The sequence below is a fragment of the Triticum dicoccoides genome, chromosome 3A (assembly GCF_002162155.2).
Source record: "Triticum dicoccoides isolate Atlit2015 ecotype Zavitan chromosome 3A, WEW_v2.0, whole genome shotgun sequence".
NCBI lineage: Eukaryota > Viridiplantae > Streptophyta > Magnoliopsida > Poales > Poaceae > Triticum > Triticum dicoccoides.
The window spans coordinates 716,704,756-716,726,332 of NC_041384.1; the positions used below are offsets into that span (position 1 = coordinate 716,704,756).

The 21,577-nt window shown below is 44.1% G+C and overlaps 1 pseudogene; it reads right to left on the bottom strand.

The window, feature by feature from the left end:
- Nucleotides 1-10,403: 10,403 nt before the first annotated feature.
- LOC119273437 lies at nt 10,404-14,059 on the bottom strand (annotated as a pseudogene).
- Nucleotides 14,060-21,577: the final 7,518 nt, after the last annotated feature.

The following is a 21,577-nucleotide window of genomic DNA, read 5'->3' on the forward strand; positions in this document are numbered from 1 at the left end:
TCTCCATCGCCATTCATAGTTTAGAATTCAAGCCGCCACACATGCCGGCATACAAAAAAATCGCATTTCAGGCATACTTCATGCGTCTTGACCGAACATAAGATGATCACGCTAGCTTGAGCACCACCTCCTGCTTCTTCTCGAACAAACAACCATGGCGAACTGCGGTAGCATCACAAACAGACATCTAACGATAGCCATAACATCCCAGAACCTATGAGCATCGCCGGATACAACAAATCTGACCGCTCAAACATCCGCGGACACGCCCAGGCGCGTCTGCTGACAGTGACCGGTCACGCCTCAAATAATCTCTTTCACAACCAGATACTTCAATTAAGAAACATTAAATGCATATTATTACATGCAACGTGAAACCTAATCTAAACGGAGCTTGTCCGGCTCTGCCGTGCCCATGTCGTATTGCTCTGGTCGTCGGGGAGGTAGATTAGGACACGTGGCACTCACTGGCTCACGGGACTCAAGGCGCCGTAGTCTCCCATGCCCTACTCTTCCTCGTTGGAGTTTAGAGCATTGACGGTGCCGGTCGATGTGAGGTCGACGATGGATCCTTCATGGTCGGAGGCCACATCCACCATGACACGGCTGCGGCACTCGGGGTTGTAGGACATCCATTGAGAGTGTGTGACTCCGCCTCGCCGACATCTTCCGCGAGGGCTACTGCGGCCTCCCGTGTCCTCTGCCTCGCACGGTGGGCATGGCGTATGTGCCACAGATGGCCTTGTCACTGGTGCGCCAACGAAAATGATGCACGTCCGCCACGACACTTGGATGCCAGACGGATCGAACCTCCTCCGTCGAGGCAGCGACGACCTGCCTTGTGCCGGATCCACACACCATTTGTGTGGATGCAATGGATTGACGATGGATCAAGTCCAGTCGCTGCCGGGCATTCTCCTCGTTGGAGGGACGAAGCGCAATGTGGATGGCCATCTCCTCCTCGATCCCGGCTGGAATGAGGTCCCAGTTCGCGAATCGGCTGCCGTAGGACTCGGATCCGCTCCGTGCCATGCCTGAGAAGGCCAGAGATTGTCGGACAGGAGCTTGGGTGACGGAGTGGACTGGAGAGGAGTGAAGTGGCTAGGATTTAGTCCGGGAAAATGATGGATGTGCCAATGTGGGCCGGTTATGACGTGGCGGACACGCCCTGGCCTGCCTATATTCGTCCCAGATTTTGACTTAATATGAGGGTGACCGGTCAGCTTGAGCGTCTAAAGACGGTTTAAGACAAACGCCTCGGTCGCATTTTTTTAACCGATCACTAATTGGAACGTCCATCCCGGCATTTGTGTGTGGTTTGAGATGGCCGACTGTAAATACTGAGGCTGGTCATAGTGGGGAGTAACTTAGACTAGTGTCATGCATATGATATTAGTCTAAATTACTACCTTTATAATGCAAAGTAACATAAGGCTGGTCATAGTGGGGAGTAACTTAGACTAGTAACATACATATGTTACTAGTCTATGTTACTACCTTCATAGTGGGTAGTGTCATAGGTGTGGTAACATAGTTGCCTTCATTTATTACTTTGTAGACTCATTATGCATTGGAAACCGCTATGTGATGGTAACATATTATGTTACTCTATTTGCTTCTCTCCTCATTAACTACTTGCCACATCACCATTTTTGCTTATGTGGCATCTATGTTACTACCTATGTTACTCCCACTATGACCAGCCTAATAGTAGTATCATAGATGACTTCATTTATTATCTCATAGACTCAGCTTGTCTTGAAAAGTGCTATGTTACAGTAACATATTATGTTACCACATCTCATTAATTACTTGCCACGTAAGTAGAATTTTTTTGAAGTACGTTATATTACTAGCTAAGTTACTCCCACTATGACTAGCCTAAGCGATGAGATGCAGATGGAGATACTCAGGAGTAAAGATAACATGGTAGATAAAAATGGCAACTGGCTACGAAGGGCCCCACCCCTCAATCGCTCCCGTTGCCGCCAGAGCCATCGTAGCTGTGCCACTGCCACCGAAGCCGGAGTGGTGGGACTGAGCCTCGTTGACGATGATGTTGCCGCTACCTTGATGACTGATTTTTGTTTGCCCACGAGTTTGCGAACATTTGCTAGAAGAAAGCATTGGTATTGTCAAATTGTTGTTCAAGATGGTGTGTACACGGTTGAAGCGGGTAGTCAATAAGGTTTTTACCCAACATGGGTGGCAGACTGGTAGCATAATCTCTGGATAGGCGCATCACCTTCTTCGACATAGGTAGAGTGTTGGTCCTATATGACTACTGTTGCCGATATGTCGGTTTCTCATTTATTTTCATTTTTGTTAGACTCTTGGTGTTTGGCTGTGTGCATCTTCGTTATCCAGAGGCCGAATGTTTCTCACCATGTTTTGTATCCACTTGATGCTACATTCAAAGTTAATAAAAGAGTGCTTTATTGAAAAAAAACATCGAAACCATGGGGTGTTAGCTCTCAGCAATCCTGCCGCCGCTACTGCCTAGGAAATGCTTCAGTCACAAAGCAATATACATATACTTCTTCCAAATTGTAAGTGCATCTAGTGCCCCTTACACTAGTAGAAAAGGGGGCTTTGGTCCAGGCCGGGTAAGCCCATTAGTCCCGGTTCAGTCCAGAACCGGGACCAATGGGTGCATTTATCCCGGTTCGTGCGGCTAAGGCATTAGTCCCGGTTCACCTGGGCCCTTTAGTCCCGGTTCGTGCCACGAACCGGGACTAAAGGGTGCGATGCCCATTGGTCCCGGTTGGTGGTACCAATCGGTACTAAAGGTTAGACCTTTAGTCCCGGTTGGTGCCACCAACCAGGACTAATGGGCTCTGAGGCATTAGTACCGGTTCATGGCACGAACCGGTACTAAAGGTCCCATTTTCAACCCCCCCCCATGGACCGCCTTTTCAGTTTTAGAAAAAACAAAAGAAAATGATGCAAATGTCAATAAAAATAAAATAAAATAAGTTTCCCATGTGATATGTGGTCTAGTTGTTGGGAAAATTTACAAATATGAATTTCGACTTTATTTACAAAATCTCTCTAGAATTTGTAAAATGGGCATAACTTTTGCATACGAACTCGGATTAAAAAGTTTTTTATATGAAAAATCATCTACTCGAAAAGTTACATCCGATGGAGACGGCCTATGGCCTATTTGCAAATTTGTAGAATCCTCAAATTCCAAAAGGAAAAAAAGTTATGCTCAAATTTCAGTTTTTTTAAATTGTCAGTAAATCTGGTCAAACTATGGTCAAACTACTTATTCAAGAAGTATTAGTGTTACTAAATAATTATTCAAGAATATTAGTGTTATTAAATAATTATTTCACCTTTTTTGAATTTTGGTCAAATCTGGTCAAACAATGGTCAAACTGTGGTCAAACGATGGTCAAACTACTTATTCAAGAAATATTAGTGTTACTAAAAAATTATTGTTTTTTAGAACAATAGTTTCAAACAAACAGTGAAATATGTGACTTCATGCTCAAGCTAAATTCCTGAGGGTTAATAGGATTGACATCTTACTATTGTCAGGAAAACAACAAGTGCAGACTTGGAAACTAGGGAGAATAGAAGCCGGAAGTTAAGCGTGCTCAGGCTGGAGTAGTGAGAGGATGGGTGACCGTTCGGGAAGTTAGATGATTTGGAATGATGAGGGGTGATTAGAGATTAAATTGAGCAGTGATGAGGGGTGATTAGAGATTAGAGGTTAAAATTCAGAAATTTGAAAATAAAAAAAATTCAAAAAATATTTCAAAAAAAAATTCAAAAAAAAATTCAAAAAAATCAGAAAATTTCCTTGAACTAAAGGTGGACCGGCCACGTGGAGGGCCTTTAGTCCCTGTTCTGGATTGAACCGGGACTAAAGGGTCAAGGCATTAGTACCGACCCTTTAGTCCCGGTTCCAGAACCGGGACTAAAGGCCCTTACGAACCGGGACTAAAGGCCCTTTTTCTACCAGTGTTAGTGATTTTGGTGTATTGAAGATTTATAGGTTAAGGGACTAATGCGTTTGTGAGTGTACACATGTCTATAAGTCTATGAGGAGTTTGATATTTACAGGAAAAGTCGACCCCTAAAAATGAATATCTTCGACTGAAGATTTTGGTATTTCTGAAGACTTTCATAAAGACTTTGAAAGTGAAGAAATTGGTGTATCCGTGAAGACTTGATATTCATGCGAGGAATATGAAGCTTGAGTACTTTCGTTTTCATAGTTTTGTTTTTCTCTTTCTTGAGTCATAGGAAACACCGTACTGTTAAAGGGGGTCGAGAAAATACTAAGGAAAAATTTCCATGTGATGCTCAACTCAAAATCCTACACCTACCAATCCCTTCGAGTGAAGCCATTGGAAATCTCATACAGTTCAATCAATTTCTTCAGTGATAGAGACGATGTTCTTCTGGTCTCTGAGGAATTTGTCCTGACTGAGGAGTTAGGAATTCGCTAGTGCGGATTACCTACACAGTGAGAAACATGATAGCCCTGAGGATTTTACTACTCAAAATTCCGACCGTTGCTGTGCTATGAGTCAGCTGTCCCAAAATATCTATCCACCTAACGGTCATATCATTGAAGGGTATTTATGTCTTATCATTTCGGGCTGCTCCCTAGGCTATAAATAGCCGCCCCCCTACAACCACTAGCTAGTTGGCTGCTCCGAGAGAAACTGACACTTGTCATTTGAGAGCAACCCATCCTCCGAGTACTTTGAGCGAAAATCATCAAGTGATGAAAAACCAAAAACTCAAAACCCAAACACCTACAAACCCCAAGTGATTGAGCATCATTGAAGAGATTGATCCTACGTGGATCCGACGCTTGTTACCTTTGAAGACTGTGCTTCTTCCAGACGGTTAGGCGTCATGGTCTAGAGCATCCAAGAGGAATTGTGGATCGCCGAGTGACCAAGTTTGTGAAGGTTTGGAAGTCGCCTGAAGACTTACCACGAGTGATTGGACGAGGTCTGTGCGACCTTAATTCAAGGAGAATACGGTGAGGACTGGGTGTCCTGAGCTGCGTGTTCAGGACTGGGTGTCCGGGACTGTGTGTCCTCGAGTTTAAATACTCAGCCGCTCCAACCAGACGTACAACTGAGACAGCAGTTGGAACTGGTCTACCAAATCATTGTCTTCACCAAGCTTACTGGTTCTATTTCCTCAACTCTTTCATTTCCTCATAACTGTGTTGTGTGTTTGTTCATATCTGTGTTTAAAGACTTTGACTGAAGACTTTCTCAATTTCCTCAGTTCAATTTCTTCAGTCTGTTTGTCTTCATCCTGTGTTATCCTGTGATTACGCTCCTGTACTCTGTGTCTGTCTTCATTTCATCATGTTGACTATGTTTGTATTTTGTTATGTTTACTTCTGAGTACTTATTTCGCTGCTAGTAGTTCTTTGCTAAGGAATTTTCTCACCGGCAAATTCCTCAGTGAAGAATTTCATAAAAATCGTCTATTCACCCCCCCTCTAGTCGATATAACGCACTTTCACAAATATTATGAAATTTTAAACATAGCCTGATGAGGTCATATTATGACCCCAAGCAACATTTCATATTCCTTAGAGCAGATTCATACTTTATAAAAGATAGAAAAAAACTAATGACATGCATGCGACTGTTTGAATTTTCCAAAGGAAATATTTACACCTTCATATATTTTCTTTTGAACACAGTACAATCAAAGTTGCTCACATACACGAGCATACACTCACCCCCATGAATGCATACATGCACACCTAACCCCTCTGAGCATCACTGAGAGACCGAGCTGGTATAGCATCTTGAGATTGACGAAGTCATCACAGGCGTCTCATAGTCGATGGGAACATCCCCTCCCACCGAATGAACATCATCGGAAAGCCTAAAATAAATATAGACAAATATGAGCACAAATGCCAAGTCTAGGACTTGAACCCTAGTGGGTTGGGATACCACTATCATCCTAACCATGCAACCACAGGTTAGTTCACTTTTACATATTTATTTGAATATGACCTAAAGAGTTATATAAAATGTGTACTTTTAGATGCTAAATTTTAGCTCATTTTAATTTGCAAATGATTATTTTATCGAAATATGTTTCTTAAGTTAGATTTACCTTTCTAAATTTTTATTGTGGAAGTGTCGATTTGGTGCCCAGGTGCATCTACACCCCGGCATGAACAGTAAATTCAAATAAAATGGTAAACAAATTCAAAAAAATCTGAATTTTTTGGCATCAAAGATGCTTGAGTTCACTAGGTATGTGCAAAATTCCGTTGTTAAATGAAAGTCAAGGAGATCTCAGAAAAATAAAATGGTTGTCAAAGAAACTTCAAAAGAAAGCATTACTTAGAACCAATTTAGTTTTTTTGTCCAAGAGCTCCTAGTATGTCAATTTACCATGAAATTTTGCTTGCACCTAGGGAACTTGTGCATCTCAATGTCAAAGAATTTCAGTATTTTTTAACCTTTTTGCTATTTTTTTGACGTTACTGTTCATAGAGAAGATCAGCCTGGGCTCAGTGTTCAATTACCGTGTTATTTTTCATTTTTTTATGCTTTGTGTTACAAAAATTGCAAGTCATGAGGTCACCGAAAAGGGACACACAACTCCTTATCCACCACATATCCCTCAAACCAAAGAGACAAAATTGCTATATCTAACCACTTGACATCTCACTCTCAACCAAACAGAAAAAATTGCTATCCCTAGCCATGTGCTTGGGGATACCCAGAACCACTCAAATCTATTGTCTGAACAAAACACATCCTAAGATGCTTCTTAGGAGATGCTTCAATTAAAAAAAATATAAATATAGTTATTTAAAATTGTATTAAACTTTAAAAACAGCCATGTGAGGTCGTATTATGACCCCATGCCAAAAATCATATTTTTTAAAGCACATTAAGATTTTATACAAAAATAAAACCAATAAGATGGAAGTAAGCATTTGAATTTTCTGAACAAAACATTTGCCATTTTCACATATTTTATGGATATGAGCTAAAGAGTTACATAAATATTTCGACATGATTTCTTTCCATTTAGAGGCCATTTTTATGGTAGATGTAGTTAAATTTGTATTTATCCAGTAAGTGGCTAGAAACTTATTTAATGCATTAAAAATACCAACATATTCCACAAAAATGCCCAAATTTGACATGAAGAATGTAACATGGAATTTTGCATGTAGAAAAAGTTTTAGGAATTCTAGATCGATATTGTTTGTAGGAACTACATGCACTACATTAACTTGGTGTTTTAAAAAAGGAAATGAAACTATATTTGTGTATAGTTGATAGGCACTAGGGTTTACTTTTAACTAAATAAAACCAGATTCCAAACGATGCCCCAGGGGTGGTCTTTACGGAGGACAGAGGGGAAATTTGACCAGCCATGTGAGGGGGGCGAAATCAACCCTAAGTCAGTTTCCTCCACTAATACAGACTATAAAAACAACCTATTCTATTATATTGTGATTTTATATGGGATGTATCGAAAGAAGAGGTGACGTATCACCTATAGAAGGTTATCGACGACACTTTAAAGTGTTATCTCATATATTTTATCCAAGCCTTCACGCATCATTATGGTGGCCTCAAAGTCCTGAAATCTCCACCCGAAATACCATATTGTTGCATCTCCATAATTGCTCATGATTTGGTTCTGTCCTCTCATCCCTTCTGTGTCCTTCATTCCTTAGTAATGAAAACATAGGCAACATCATATTCTCATGAGTAACAAAGAAAGTTCCTAGGAACGGAAGTACCTGCTAGTTTAGTTGACTTGCGCGAGCTCTGGTGGTTGGTCCTTGTCTTTCTGTTACTTGAGCAGGTAGCCGCAGGGGTTGTGGATGTAACTGTAGTAGGGATGTCCTCAATGGGCACCTTGTGTTCCTTCATAGCCTTGAGCTCCATCCACGTTGCTTCCTTCTCTTGTTTCTTCCCTATCTCTAATTCCATTTTTGTTGCTATTATTTCTTCGATCATCGTCTTGAACACGGCTCCATCTCCTCCATTATTTCTCTTGACTTTCTCACCTCTTCTTCCTGGCAGCCTCTTGGCCAACATATCAACCTCCTCTTGCATTTCATCTTCATAGGCATCCTTTTTGGCCTTCTTCTCACTGTTCCTTTCTTTCCACTTCTCATTGTTTTGTACAATGCCCAAAAATGGATCATGCAAAACAATCTTCCCTTTGGTTCCCTCTATTTGTACAATTCTTGTGTATAGTCAAGTTGCAAAGCAAAAAACTGAACATAAAAAATTAGGTGCAACGATTGCATAAATAAAATTTTGTGCCACAAAGTTCATACTAAAATTAGATCCTCACTAGCATGTCCTCTGTCATTCCACTACGCTTTGCATGATCAACTTGGGCAACACAACCTGCTCACCGGTTGCAACACTCTTGAATTGCACTCCACCGATGATTGAGTGAACTGATTGTGCGTTCATATGATACTGCCACATTGCAGTAATAGTGCTTGGCAATACGTTTCCAATAAGGCTTCGTGTTTTGATTGATCGATGTAATAGGATTGATGCACACACTTTCCAATGCCATGACCATGCCTTTTCTTCCTCTGACAAATCGTTGCTTGACCTTGAACCTTATTTGTTGTAGGGGCAAACCTCGACGGCTACAACATCAACTTCATTGTATGTATTACTCGTCACCGGAATATTGTCTATGCCAAAGCATTCATTCATCAAGTTCATAATCGAGTGTTGACTAAATATAAAAAAATGATTCATTCACCAAGTTCACAAACGTTGCATCATCATTCATAATTCTAAACATTGCATACGATCGAAGTGTGATAAAAAATTAAACCTTTCTGGCATAGGATTGAAATCATCGCCGTTGTCGCACTCGCCGATCTCAAAGAACATGCCGGTCATGGCCAATGAAGAGGCTAATGTGAGAATGTAGTTACAGATGTAAAAAAAAGTCAATATCTCGTTCTCTTGTTCTTAAATCATGAATTGGATGATGTGTGTTTCATCAAGTATGAACATATTGAATCAAGACACACATGGCACTATGGTAAGACGTGAAAACACCCGATCCCATTCCACGGTGCTCATTGCCGGAGGCGGCTAGTGCCCATGGCTGAAGTTGAGGCGGCGACAGTCTTCTTCAGATTCTTCACCCCCGGCTTCTTTTGCCGGTGGAGCGGGCCGTGGCCGCACGACGCTTTCTGCCTCTGCGGCAGCGGGAGCCTGGCGCGACAGCGACATGAGTCGTGGTGGCAGAAGGAGCAACAGCGGGGACGCGTACTGTGGCGGAATGTAGCTGCGGCGGCTGCGGAACATGGGCCCATGGTACGGCGATCATCAGCACCGGCGGCGGGTGGCTATGTGGCCATCAGCGGCGCAGGTCGAGCTCTGATGATGACGGTATGGTGTCGAAGGGGCGACAACAATGAGGTGAAGTGGCGGTTTTTTTACGGCATGGAGTTGAAGGGGCGATGACAAAAAAATGGAAATAGGGAAGCTGCTGGAGCATGTTTTTCTTCTGGGTTAATTTGATAAATGCCACTCCAAATTTGGCGATTCCTAAAAATGCCACTGCAATTTCTAGACTTTGAAAAATGCCATTTCATGCCATTTCCGGTGGCATTTTTCAAAGTCTACAGTGACATTTTTCAAAAATTGCAAAAATTGCACTGACATTTTTCAAAGTTTGGAAATTGCAGTGGCATTTTTATGAATCGCCATAATTAGAATGGCATTTATCTAATTAACCCTCTTCTTTTTGTGCCAACTTTGGAATAAGGGAGCTACTATAGATGCTCTAAACAGGGCTCTGCTGGCTCTCATTTTGGTTTTTGTCCCCAAGCCAGTTTTGAGGCCCTGCTGGATATGCCCTGATTGAGGGAACAGTGGATTACCTGCATTATAGCTAAAATGTTTTTTGTGCCTGCATCATCATAGCTCAATTGGTTGAGTGTTGAGACCAAATACGGTTCATACGTTTAAGGGTACCTCTTTTTTTCTTTCTGAACCGTACATGTAGTCATGTACTCTAATGTGCCTCAAATTCTTTCGCTGCACTTCAATATACACGCAGCAGCAGTATCTCGTATTATAAAACATATCCTCTCGCCGCTGAGGAGAATCCACATGCAAAAACAGTGCCTTCAAACATCAGCAGTCAGCAACACATCACAGGTTGTTCAAACTGTCAAACTGATCCATAGGTTGTCCAAACCACTCTCAATTAACATAGTTCTCACGGAACTAAGAAACCACCAAGATTCTTACTCAATGACTGCCTCCTTTGGAGATAAACCACATATCTTTCGCTCCGAGAGATCAAGATCATCTTAGCATAGCAGCAGCATGCAAGGCTGACATTTCTCACAGCAAATCGCATAGAAAAAGTTCAGTCAAAGCAACCTAAGCAACACATAATAAGTTGTTCAAACTCGTACAATTAAAATTACTCCCTGATTAACAAAAAGTTCTGGCAGAAGAAAACACTAAGAAAACGTCTAATGATATAGATAAGCAGATAAGTTTCTTGTTGTACGTGGGAGCCCCTCGTTTGGATATAAGCCACAAGTTTTCCACTCCCCAGAGTTCAAGATCACTGTAGCAGATGCATGCAAGACATGCTTCACTCTTAACATTTCTAGCGGCGGACGATGTAGACCATCATCGTCAGCTGCTCCTCGTTATCCATCAGCTTGAAGAGACAGAGGTCCCCCTCCCGCAGGTGGTTGTCGTGGGCAAAAGACTCCCATCCTTTGTAAATGCCCATCCGGTTGGTCGTGTCTAGCGTGCGATGCCTATAATTCAGCTTGGTAGTCCATGATCTGCTCTTCCCCTCCCGCTGAAGCACCAAACTGATTGAACTATTATTTTCATCATGATGGCCAGCAGCAAACTTCTGAAGCAGATATCTGGCTGCGTACTGCCAGACAAAGTTCTGTTTATATACATAACACAGGTCAAATGTTTATATACAAAACACAGGTGCCGAGATACTTGGGAAATTTGTTGCTATTTATTTTATCGAGGGATACAGATGCAATTGAGGAATTAACAGAAAGCAACAGAAAATGTTTTCCCTGAACTTACTAGCATGGGAAACTGACGCATGCTCTTGCTCACGATAGAAACATAAAAGGGCGGTTTGAACTTAATCTCCTCAACTTTCCCCAGACATTTCAAATACTGTGCTGGTGTTAGACAAGCTCTGTCAGCCAGGATGAAGAGACTCTCGGAAGCTCCCTGGGAATCCTCAGAGCCTTTACATTGTTCATGTTCTGAAGAGTACACTTCACCTGGACAAGTTTTCACATAGATCAGATAGATATAATGGGAACTGAAGTGCACATGCATCCTAGGAGTGCCAACATTTTATTACCATCGGTAGGTGGTTCCTCCTTCACACCGCCCATCGTGGCACTTGTACTTCCATGATTCGAGACAATGTCAGTTCTTCCACCAGGGTAATGCGCAATGCTCGCTTTGTGAAGGAGATGGACTGTCACTCTGAATCTTCTGTGCTTAACATTTGTCATTGGTTGAAAGAGGCAGATATCACCAGTACTCACATGATTGTCACAGGAAAAGTTGCGCAAATTGAGGTTGCGCCGACCTGCATCAGGCATGCCAGATGGCGTGATGTGGAATGTGCATTTCCAATGCTTTTTCTTCCCAGGCAGCTGGAGTATGACAGTTGTGTCTTCACATGGAAAGTGCTCGCGTGCATAATCCTTTTGTATTACCTAATTGAAAAAAGGAACAAAATGTGATTTTGATACTATTAACCTTGTTATATAGTATGACAACTGTAGTATAGAATTTAAAAGCTAAGACCATCAAAATGGCAACGATAATGTTGATTTAGTAATGCATGTGCATTTAGTTGCAAGCATACCATTCAGAGTTTTGAGTTAGAACCGAAAGGATGACCGACTTAAATAGTATTATAACAAGATAATGCGTGTTGGTAAAGAGAGTGAGCAATTTTCATACAAAATGCATGGTAAAACTTACGTACCAGAGTGCCATGCCGTTTTGCATTCGTCTTCTTCATCTGTACAACTAGCACTGTGATTGTAGGTTGAATTTTCTCTATAAGTGCGTCTATTTTCACCTTTTGTGCTTTTGTAGGATAGCACTGCGCTGATATGACATAGTTATTCGAAACCGTCTGTAGATTAGCTGGCTCCACAGAATTGTCTACAGATGGACTGTCTTCTGCTGTACAAATATTTCAACAGTAAGAAAGCATGTGCTGGAGGGTAACTGCATAATCTGATTACACAACTTAACCTGACAATTCCTCAGAAGAATAACATCTTCCCTTCTGGCTTCCATCTGAATCGCATGGATTACTCATCTTGTATATGACCTGTAAAAAGAATCATATATTATATCAGGTGGCACTATTCAAAGGTGTTTTCATAACTAATTTGATACCCTGATCATTGAAGATCAGTATGATGCCCTCTTCCAAGTTCAAAAGCAGAGCTCATGCTGTTTGTGGTCTGTATGATACCTAAGATCATTTGGTGGGATTTTGATCATATGCCATACTTTAGTTTGTAAGTCTTAACCCTTTTTTTCCAATAGACTTGGTCAAACTTAAGAAACTTTGACTTACAACAAACGTAGAACTTCAATTAATTTGGAAAGGAGAGAGTAGTTCAAAATTATGCAATGTACTTAGCATGTATGTTGGATGTCTGCAAGTGACAGTTATGCAACTGGCAATAATGTGCTCCCTCGATATATCCAAAGTTGATGTTTCAGGCATCTACATAAGCACTGATGTATGATTCCTAATACATTTATTAGGTGTTTGTAAAAGAAAATTACTATATAGTTCAGGCATTTAATATCTACGCTATGCATGTGAGCTTGATTTTGACTGCAGATATACACTTAAACACTCCATCCTTTATTTGGGCAGCAGTATGAATCGGACAGTGCACAACTTGCTAGAGGCGAAGACTTTAGAGAACTGGGTTACCTGCTCCCCATCGTCTTCCTCTGCCCCTGTCTGCGGTGGCACTTCCCCTTCCCCCTCTGCTCCCTGCTATGCCAGAGGTCGAACCATGTACATGATGAGAAAACATGCAAATTGTCGATAGTATTATAGTAATACATATTTTCATGAAGGAAACTAGGCAAAGGATGCGGAAATCATTTAAGTAATTGAAAATAGCATCTAATCAAGAATGCAGCCAAAAGGAGGCAAGAAGATCCATGTCATACTAAAGTGGGGTACATGGTCGAAGGGGGGAAAACTTTGTCCATAGAAAGGGGAAACTGTCATGAATATGGCATAGAAAGAGGGCAAATCAACACTACAGACTTGAAGAAGAGAAGACGCATGACTAAATTTCAGGCAAAGAGTGGAACATTGCATAAAAAGCTTACCACGGTGCTGCCACTGTCACTGGTGCTCGCACTGCCTGGCAAAATGCAAAAAAGTATTCTTTAACTTATTCGTAGAAGCTACAACCACCGTATTGAGAGGAAGGCAAAGAAGAGCAAGAATTAAAAGACGCATACTGGCATCGTTGTCGTGCTGGTAGTGCCTGCGGCACATGCTCTGGTCGAACACCTTCACGGTTAGCACGACATGGCTGTCGTAGCTTATGACGAGGAAGTGCCCGAGCCGCAGGCCGTGAGCACGGGCGAACTGCTCCCATCCATGCCCCAGGTACATGTGGCCCTCCGCGTCCAACACTACTTCCATGTCCCACAAGTGACGCCTGCGCCCGTCCTCCCTCAGCTTCACTTCCTGAAGCTCACGGCCGTCGAGCACCTTGGCAAACTTGTCTGGCAGCCTCTGCGACGAGGATTAAGCAGCGGTCAAATCAAAAGTGTAGTGTTGAGCCAACCAAACAGACCACTGACCAAAGATCAAAGCATAGAAACAGAACTAAAATGAAACAGAAAGTGAGAGACTGTGTGAACTGTACCAGTTTCTTCAAGAAATTCGGGAGTAGGATCAGGAAGAACTCGAAACCCAACAAGTCTTGAAAGGTTGTCTCCTCTTCCATCGTAGCAAAACCGCCGTGTAGCAGGAATGCGGAATGTCCTTCCAAAGCTTCTCTTACGAAGGGAGCTCCATCAAACTGAAAGGCAAACAGACAGATCGAGGCTAGTCATTTATGGAGCAACCCTTATGGTCTTACCTGTGCGTTGATGTTTTCCAATAGAACATTATTTTCTCCATGACAGCATATTCATATTCCAAATCCGTGTGGAAGTTTGTGTTATTCTTTGGGCAATTTGAAATTGTCGGAATGAGTGTGTCTTTAACCGGTCATCTATTCCTAAATCTTTTATAGGTTATCTTCAGAGCTATGGCGTCCATCCATAGGTGGCCATCACTGCAACATGTGGAAACACATGGTCTTATGACCTTTGAGTGCACCCCGCGAAGAACAGATGCACGGGGTTTGTTCAATCAGTTTGGCTCGAGAGCAAGTAAGAGAGTATGTGGATAAATCATGTAATCTCGTTATAGACCGGATGTGGTCTTATTTGATTTTAATTCTTTTTTTTCTTGGTGACTTGGGCTTGTTTCATGTTAAATTAATTGGCATTGTACATCGCTTGATGCATAGGCTGGGGTCTTCCCCTTTCCGAAAAAGAAAAAAAAAGGTCAGCTGACATTTATTCAAAGTTGTTTGCATAACTTATGATACCCTAAAATCACTCAATATCACTATGATGTCCTAAGATCTTTTGGGGGAATTTGGTCAAATGCCCAAATACTACTTGGTACATTGATTGTACAGCTGACTTTGTTTTGACATTGATATTGAGCCCTCCTTTGGTTTGAGTTCTTGATTTATTTGTCCATATGATCGACCAATGTTTTGCCGGGTTCCACTATCATCAAATATAAAAATCATCCAGTGCAAAAGCAGTACAAGCATAAGAAAAGACTAAGTGCCGCCTAATTCTAGCACATCGAATGCAAGCGGGAGGTTCTGAAAGCGACAGAGGTAGTTACTGAATTAGCACCCAGGACTGCACTACCCCGTCAGCATCAAAGTTTAATTACATTCCATTTTCAGTTATTTATATCATTTATAAATTTGTGTGCCTAACTTTCCCATTCAGCAGACAGCTCCACTGGTGTACATTTGCAACTTTTGCAAACCCTCTGGTGTACATGGTTCGACCAGCTCTAGTGGATCAGATTCGCCTCTGTTCCTCTCAGTGCAGCAGAGAAACCCCTTTTAGTCATAAAAAAAGTGGAGTTGCTTTTGAAGTAGAATTTCTGTGTAATGACTCGTGAATTTGTGATCAAATATGAAAAAGGAAGAAAAACATCGAGTGTCAATAAATACACAAATCACGCTGTTCATAAGATTCTGATGAATACGGTAAAATCCGCAGCCATAATCCACATCTAAACAAACAGTCATGGTCTAAATTCCAAACTTCCGACTGATTACTTGAGCTTGAGATGCAGAATATGAGTAGAACATGTATGAGAAATCTTGCTCGCATTAGAGAAAAATAGCACAGGGCAAACCTAATCCCACCGCCGGCTGGACAGACTGATTAAAGACTTGCCTCTCAAGCGGAGTCCCGGCGGCCGACGCCGTCGAGGCAGAGACCTGGTGAGCAGTGTCCGCCGACGGGGTCGAGGCAGAGACCTGGTGGGCGACTGGGCGGTGTCCTCGAACTGGAGCTCAGACTCAGAGACGAACTGGCGAAGAAAATCCCAAATCTCTAGTCGTGCATACCGATATAACCCCCAAAAATATCTAAGCCTGCGGTAACTCACTAGATAAGGCAAAGTGTTGACTCACTAGATAAAGGCAAAGTATTTTTGTATTTTTTTGCGAATGGGATAAAAGCAAAGTAGCTTAGGGCATCTTCAAGCAGACCGCGAACCCCTCGCATACGTCCGGACTATACTGATCAGAGCACCGAAGTCATCTAACCCAGTTTTGTATAGGTCATGGCGCGACGGGCATGTTCTCTCCGGCAAATCAAAAACAAACATGGAAAGCTTTGCAGGAGTCTGGACACCAGACACATAGGACTCCGACACCTCAGCTCACCCAAAACCATTCCCGGACACTAGACACATAGGACTCCAGCACCTCGGCCCACCCATTTTCTCCACTTTCTTCTTTCTCTCTTGTCTTCGCCGCTGCTTGACCACCCCGGCCGGCACGCCACACCTCTGCCGAAACTCTACGTCTCCCTCACGTCCAACCAGGCTCGACCCCGCTTCTCCTCTGTCGCCGTTCAACCAATTTTCTCCGACCGCCTCGGCATGTACCATCCGCTACTGCTATAATCATCATGCCTGGCAACTGTTCAATGAATTGCCGGAGCTAAAAACAGTTTTCCCTTCTTTGTATCAATGGATTCCGACTTGAGGTACATATACGAGCACTATGTTGAGTCGTTCGACGGTTCGTCCGACAAGGAGTACTTAGATGATATAGTGATGATGCAGGCAGTCCTTGAAGACGCGGAGTGTGCAGAGGAGCATTTTCTCAATTTTAAGGGATCGATAAGGGGCCATCCTCGAGTGCTCAAGTGCAACAGGGTGCGTGGCCATTTGACACTGATGGCCGATTATTTTTGCCCCGATGCACTCTTCGCAGACCATTTTTGCCGGCGTTTTCGGAAGTGCAAGCTTGTCTTCGATCGTTTGTACCATGGGAAAGATTGGATTCTCTGGTTAGCAGAAGTACACGGCTGCACTCCGGATGCTTGCATATGGCATGGCCCCTGATTCGTGGGACGAGTACATACGGATATTTGAGAGCACATGCGGAGATGCCATGGTCAAGTTTGTAACTGCCGTGGTTGAGGTGTTTGGACCTCAGTACCTGAGAGAACCAAGTGTGGCAGACACTGAGACGCTCTTCGCAATCTCAAAAGCAAGGGGGTGGCCAGGTTTACTTGGATCCCTTGACTGCATTCATTGAAAATGGAAAAACTGCCCGAAGGCTTTACAAGGGCAATATCAGGGTCATGTTAAAAAGCTCACCATCATTTTTGAAGCAATTGCATCAATGGATCTTTGGATTTGACATGTTGTCTTTGACATGCCCGGGTCTCACAATGACATCACTGTGTTACAACAATCACCTTTGTTTGCGAGGCTGACTGAAGGAAAAGCTCCTCCTTGCCACGATATTGTATATAGACATGAGTACAACAGGGGTTACTATGTGGTTGACTGTATCTATCTTCCATGGGCTACTTTTGTCAGCACCACTAATCCAGTTGGCCAAACAAAGTCTCACTTTGCGCAAAGATAAGAAGCAGCTAGAAATGATGTTAAGAGGGCATTTGGAGTCGTTCTACAGGCATTTTTGCAGTTGTTCATGGACCTGATAAACAATAGGATCCGGAGTCCTTGTAGGAGGTGATGCCTTGTTGTGTGATCATGCACACCATGATCGTTGAGGATGGGGGTGAGGATGCTGCCCCAGTTCTAGAATTTGAGAACATGGGTGTTCCTATCCAACTTTCAGATCAGAATCCAAACACATTTCAAGAGTTTATTCAAATGCATCAGCAAATTCAGCATCGACCAACTCACGACCAGCTGAAGAAAAATCTGATTGAGCATCAGTGTGCGGTTAAAGGGGACAAATATATTGGAATGTAATATTTAAATTTGAACTGATGTTGCGCGTGACTATTTGTACGTCTGTACCCTATGCGTGCGACCATTTGAACATCTCAATTCTATGTATGCGGCTATTTGAATGCGCGGGCTTTCAAAAATAATAAGGTCGGATGTATGCAGTTACGGTTGGATGGTAGCCTCCTGCATCCATGTTCACGGACTGATTCTCCTTGTCCATGGACGAATGCGGGAGAAAATTTGCGGGTCGGCGTTGAAGATCTGGTGGACCCCTAAATTGGACAATGTACCTTTCATGTCCGGTGATATTGATATGAGAGCTTCAATCATGTCCACATAAATTTTGAAAAATATTTACGTAAACCGGATGATTTTCGTTTAAACCTGACCAAGATTATTACATTTAAACATATTTTAACAAAACAAAACCGAACAACACTTCTTTTCGTCAAAAGGATTGGATCTATTTTAAAAGTTCATCATAAGTACAAAGCATCTAAATTGTAGTAAAAATTACATCAAGATTCCGAAACCACTCAATGGCCACTACTGCCGCCAACACCATGTTGTCGCCGTTCCTGTACGAAGCTGGCCTAGTCTAAAATATTCATCGACCATGGAGGCGTATGGGTTCCACGTTCTGTCTTTCCATATTCGGTAAGCTTACCGGCCGTGAGCCCCGAAAAGTGAAGCCGCAAGAAGGGAAGAATATGACATGGGACACGAGACAACGCGGCGTCTATTTACTACCTCCTACTCTTCATCGCTGGAGTCCGTCGTGTGGACATATCACCGGCCGTGGACAAGCTAGCCTCATTGTTGTTGCGGTCGGGCATGAAACGCGTGGGCGGCATGGCCGACGCAAAGCTGGCGACATCCGAGTTCACCCGCGTGTCCTCTTCATCCGCCTCCGTAGCGATCTGTGTGAACAATGCACCGTGCCCCTCGGCCACGCGCACGAAGAAGGATCGTGAGTGCAAGTGGATGTAGTGCAGATCATGCCAGGCCCGGTCAGGCCAAGCTGAGGTTGTGTGAATGTGGGCGCGAAAGTGGGTTTCTTGGCTGTCACACTTGTTTAATGCCGGCAGACAGACTGACGGGCAACCGGTTTGAATGCACAAAGAACCGCCCCCGTCCCATCCGTCAAGTGTCTCCGGCATTGAACAGTCGTAAAACCAGGATGTGGCGTCGACAGCGCTGTCTACCACCGCACTGCTTCAATGATGATTGCTGGTGGTTTGAATGTCTACGTTAAAGATGTCCTTACCAGGTAGCGACTCCAGCAAAGTTGACCCATCGTCATGCTAACTGTCATTTTAACAATTTTGAATGCAAATGCCTACCGTCATTTTAACGATGAGCACTACTAGGCGAACGACTGATTTAGACGACCAGCGCACGACGATGAATCCCAGCCATGGAATCGCGTCCAGAACCCACACTCTGTCCGCGGGATTTTTTATCGTGTATAGATCGGCCACAGGCTGTCGTGTGTGGACCAATTCCGTTTAACGATTGGAATGCAATTGCCCACCGTCATTTTAACGATTTTGAATGCAAATGCCCACTTCAATATTAACTTTCCCAACCATTTCTTGTATATTAAGTATAGTGGCTCATTGATTTGTGTAGATGGCATATGATTCGCATTATCTGTAGATGGATCAGATGGTGGAGCTAATGTTGTTTGATGACTCGTTATTTGATTCGAGCTTTGAGTCCAAGAGTGTGATGGATGTCGATAAAGAAAGGTAATCTCGATGGTTGTTGAACGGATATAGCAACAACCGGAAGAGAAACGAAGTGTCCGGGATCACAAGTTGGTTCGTGGATACTTCGCCGGAGCAGAATCAGAGGCCATGGCCAACTCATGCAAGATTATTTTGTGCCGGATTGCACCTTACATGTTTACGTGTTCCGGCGACACTTGGCATGACCGAACGGCTGTCCATCAAATTGCAGACACGCAACCCCTTCGTTGGCGCTCCGAGGTGGAGGTGAACGAAACATGGACGTCGGCTAACGCAAATATGGTGTGGCGTGCCCACCGTGCGAGGCAGCGGACACAGGAGGCGGCGGCAACCCTCGTGGGGGTGGACGTTGGCGAGGTGGATCGGGTTCTCTAGCGCCCGTATGGTGCACCAATCCGGGCGCTGCAACTGCGTTGTGGTGGATGTCGCCGGCTCGTCCCAAGATGGATCCGTCATCGATCTGACATCCATCGGCACCGTCAGGGTTCTGGGCTCTGACGAGGAAGACTAGGGCATAGGAGATGTCGATGCCTTAAGTCCTGTGAGGCCATTTGTATCCCATGTTCTACTCTACCTCACAAGCGATCGGACCAATAGTCTGAGGGGCGTAGCCGACCGCCGGACATGGCACGGCGGAGCCGGACGAGCTCCACTTAAAGATTGGTCATGTAATAGTACAGATTTGAGGTTTTCAATTCAAGGTATCTAGTTATGGAATCGATTATTGTGGGCATTGTTTGACGTATTTTTGTGATTACTATTTTCAGAAGATATAAGTATAAATATATTTTTTCTTTCTTCTTTTAATTGCAAGTTATGCACATCTATGTTTTATATTGAGTGTATACGTACACACACGCATTAGGCAATTCTCGATGCAATGGTACGTGCATGCATTTTGAGTTTGCTCACGTACTAACCAATGTATACTTGCACTTGATGCTCCGTGGCATAGACTTATACACACATGCAGGTTACAATCAGAAGGCTGAGTCCATATCTACGGCGCGCCCACAAGATTACATACAGTATGCGTATTTCTTTAAGTACCGTATATACCGGCCGGCAAGCGCGCGTATACATACTTGAATACTTGTGATTATTTCAACTAGCAAACACCGGAGATAAGCATGAAGGTGGCGATCGAAGGAACCAGGCCCACCGTCAGTCAGGTAGCTAGGTACGCATGAGACGGTTTTCATTTTCTGTGTGCAGGCGTACGCGTCAAGAAGAAGAAAGATAAACATCAGCGAGATGATAAGATTCGCGGAGATTGCATTCATATCTAGTCCAAGAAAATCGGGACGTTTGGCCCGTCTCCATCCGCCGGGTCGCCCATCTCCTGCCTATAAATACACACACCTAGCTACGCAGAGGGGACTCACGTACACACCCATTCTGAAGGCAATCGCATAACACCTTCAGCACGCATCCATCGCACAACACCTCAAGCACCCGTTCATCCACCACGCAGCACTCCATTCATTCATCACGCAAGCCTGCAGAGGAACTCCCTCACGCACCGGCTCGCATCTACCCGGCAGGAGGAAGGACGCAGGCACCCGAGCCGGCGTACACGGAGAGAGGAGGCCGGCGTACAGGGAGCTCGGCGGCTGTGACATGGACGTGAAGCTCACCTTCCCCGAGGGTAAAACTTTGATCTAACCCACCCCTTTCCTTGCTCCTTCTTTGCATATAGCATGCACGCACACAGGTCGGGAGCGTTGCCAAAAGCAATGTTCACATGATCGGACCCCCATCGGAGATGGAGCCGCCGGACCGGAAGATGAAGTCGACATTGCCGGAGATGGTCTTCACCAAGCCAGCGCCACAAAGAACGACGAGGAGGTCGTCATCACCACCTGCAGTTCGTCTTGTCACGACGGTTCGGCCAGGACGACACGGAGCACGCCACGACGCCGCCCACCGTCGAGGTCGCCAGGTCGATGCCCCGGAGATTGACGCCACGGTGGCCACCCCACTCATCACCGCATGATGAGGACGACGCGTCGCCGGAGCTCATCTTCACCAAGCCCGCGCTATGGACGCTGACGCCACCGAGGTCGGTGTCATGGAGGTCGACGCCACGGTGGCCACCTCCACTCATCACCGCTCGATGAGGACGACGCGTCGCCGGAGCTCATCTTCACCAAGCCCGCGCTATGGACGCTGACGCCACCGAGGTCGGTGTCATGCAGGTCGACGCCACGGTGGCCACCCCC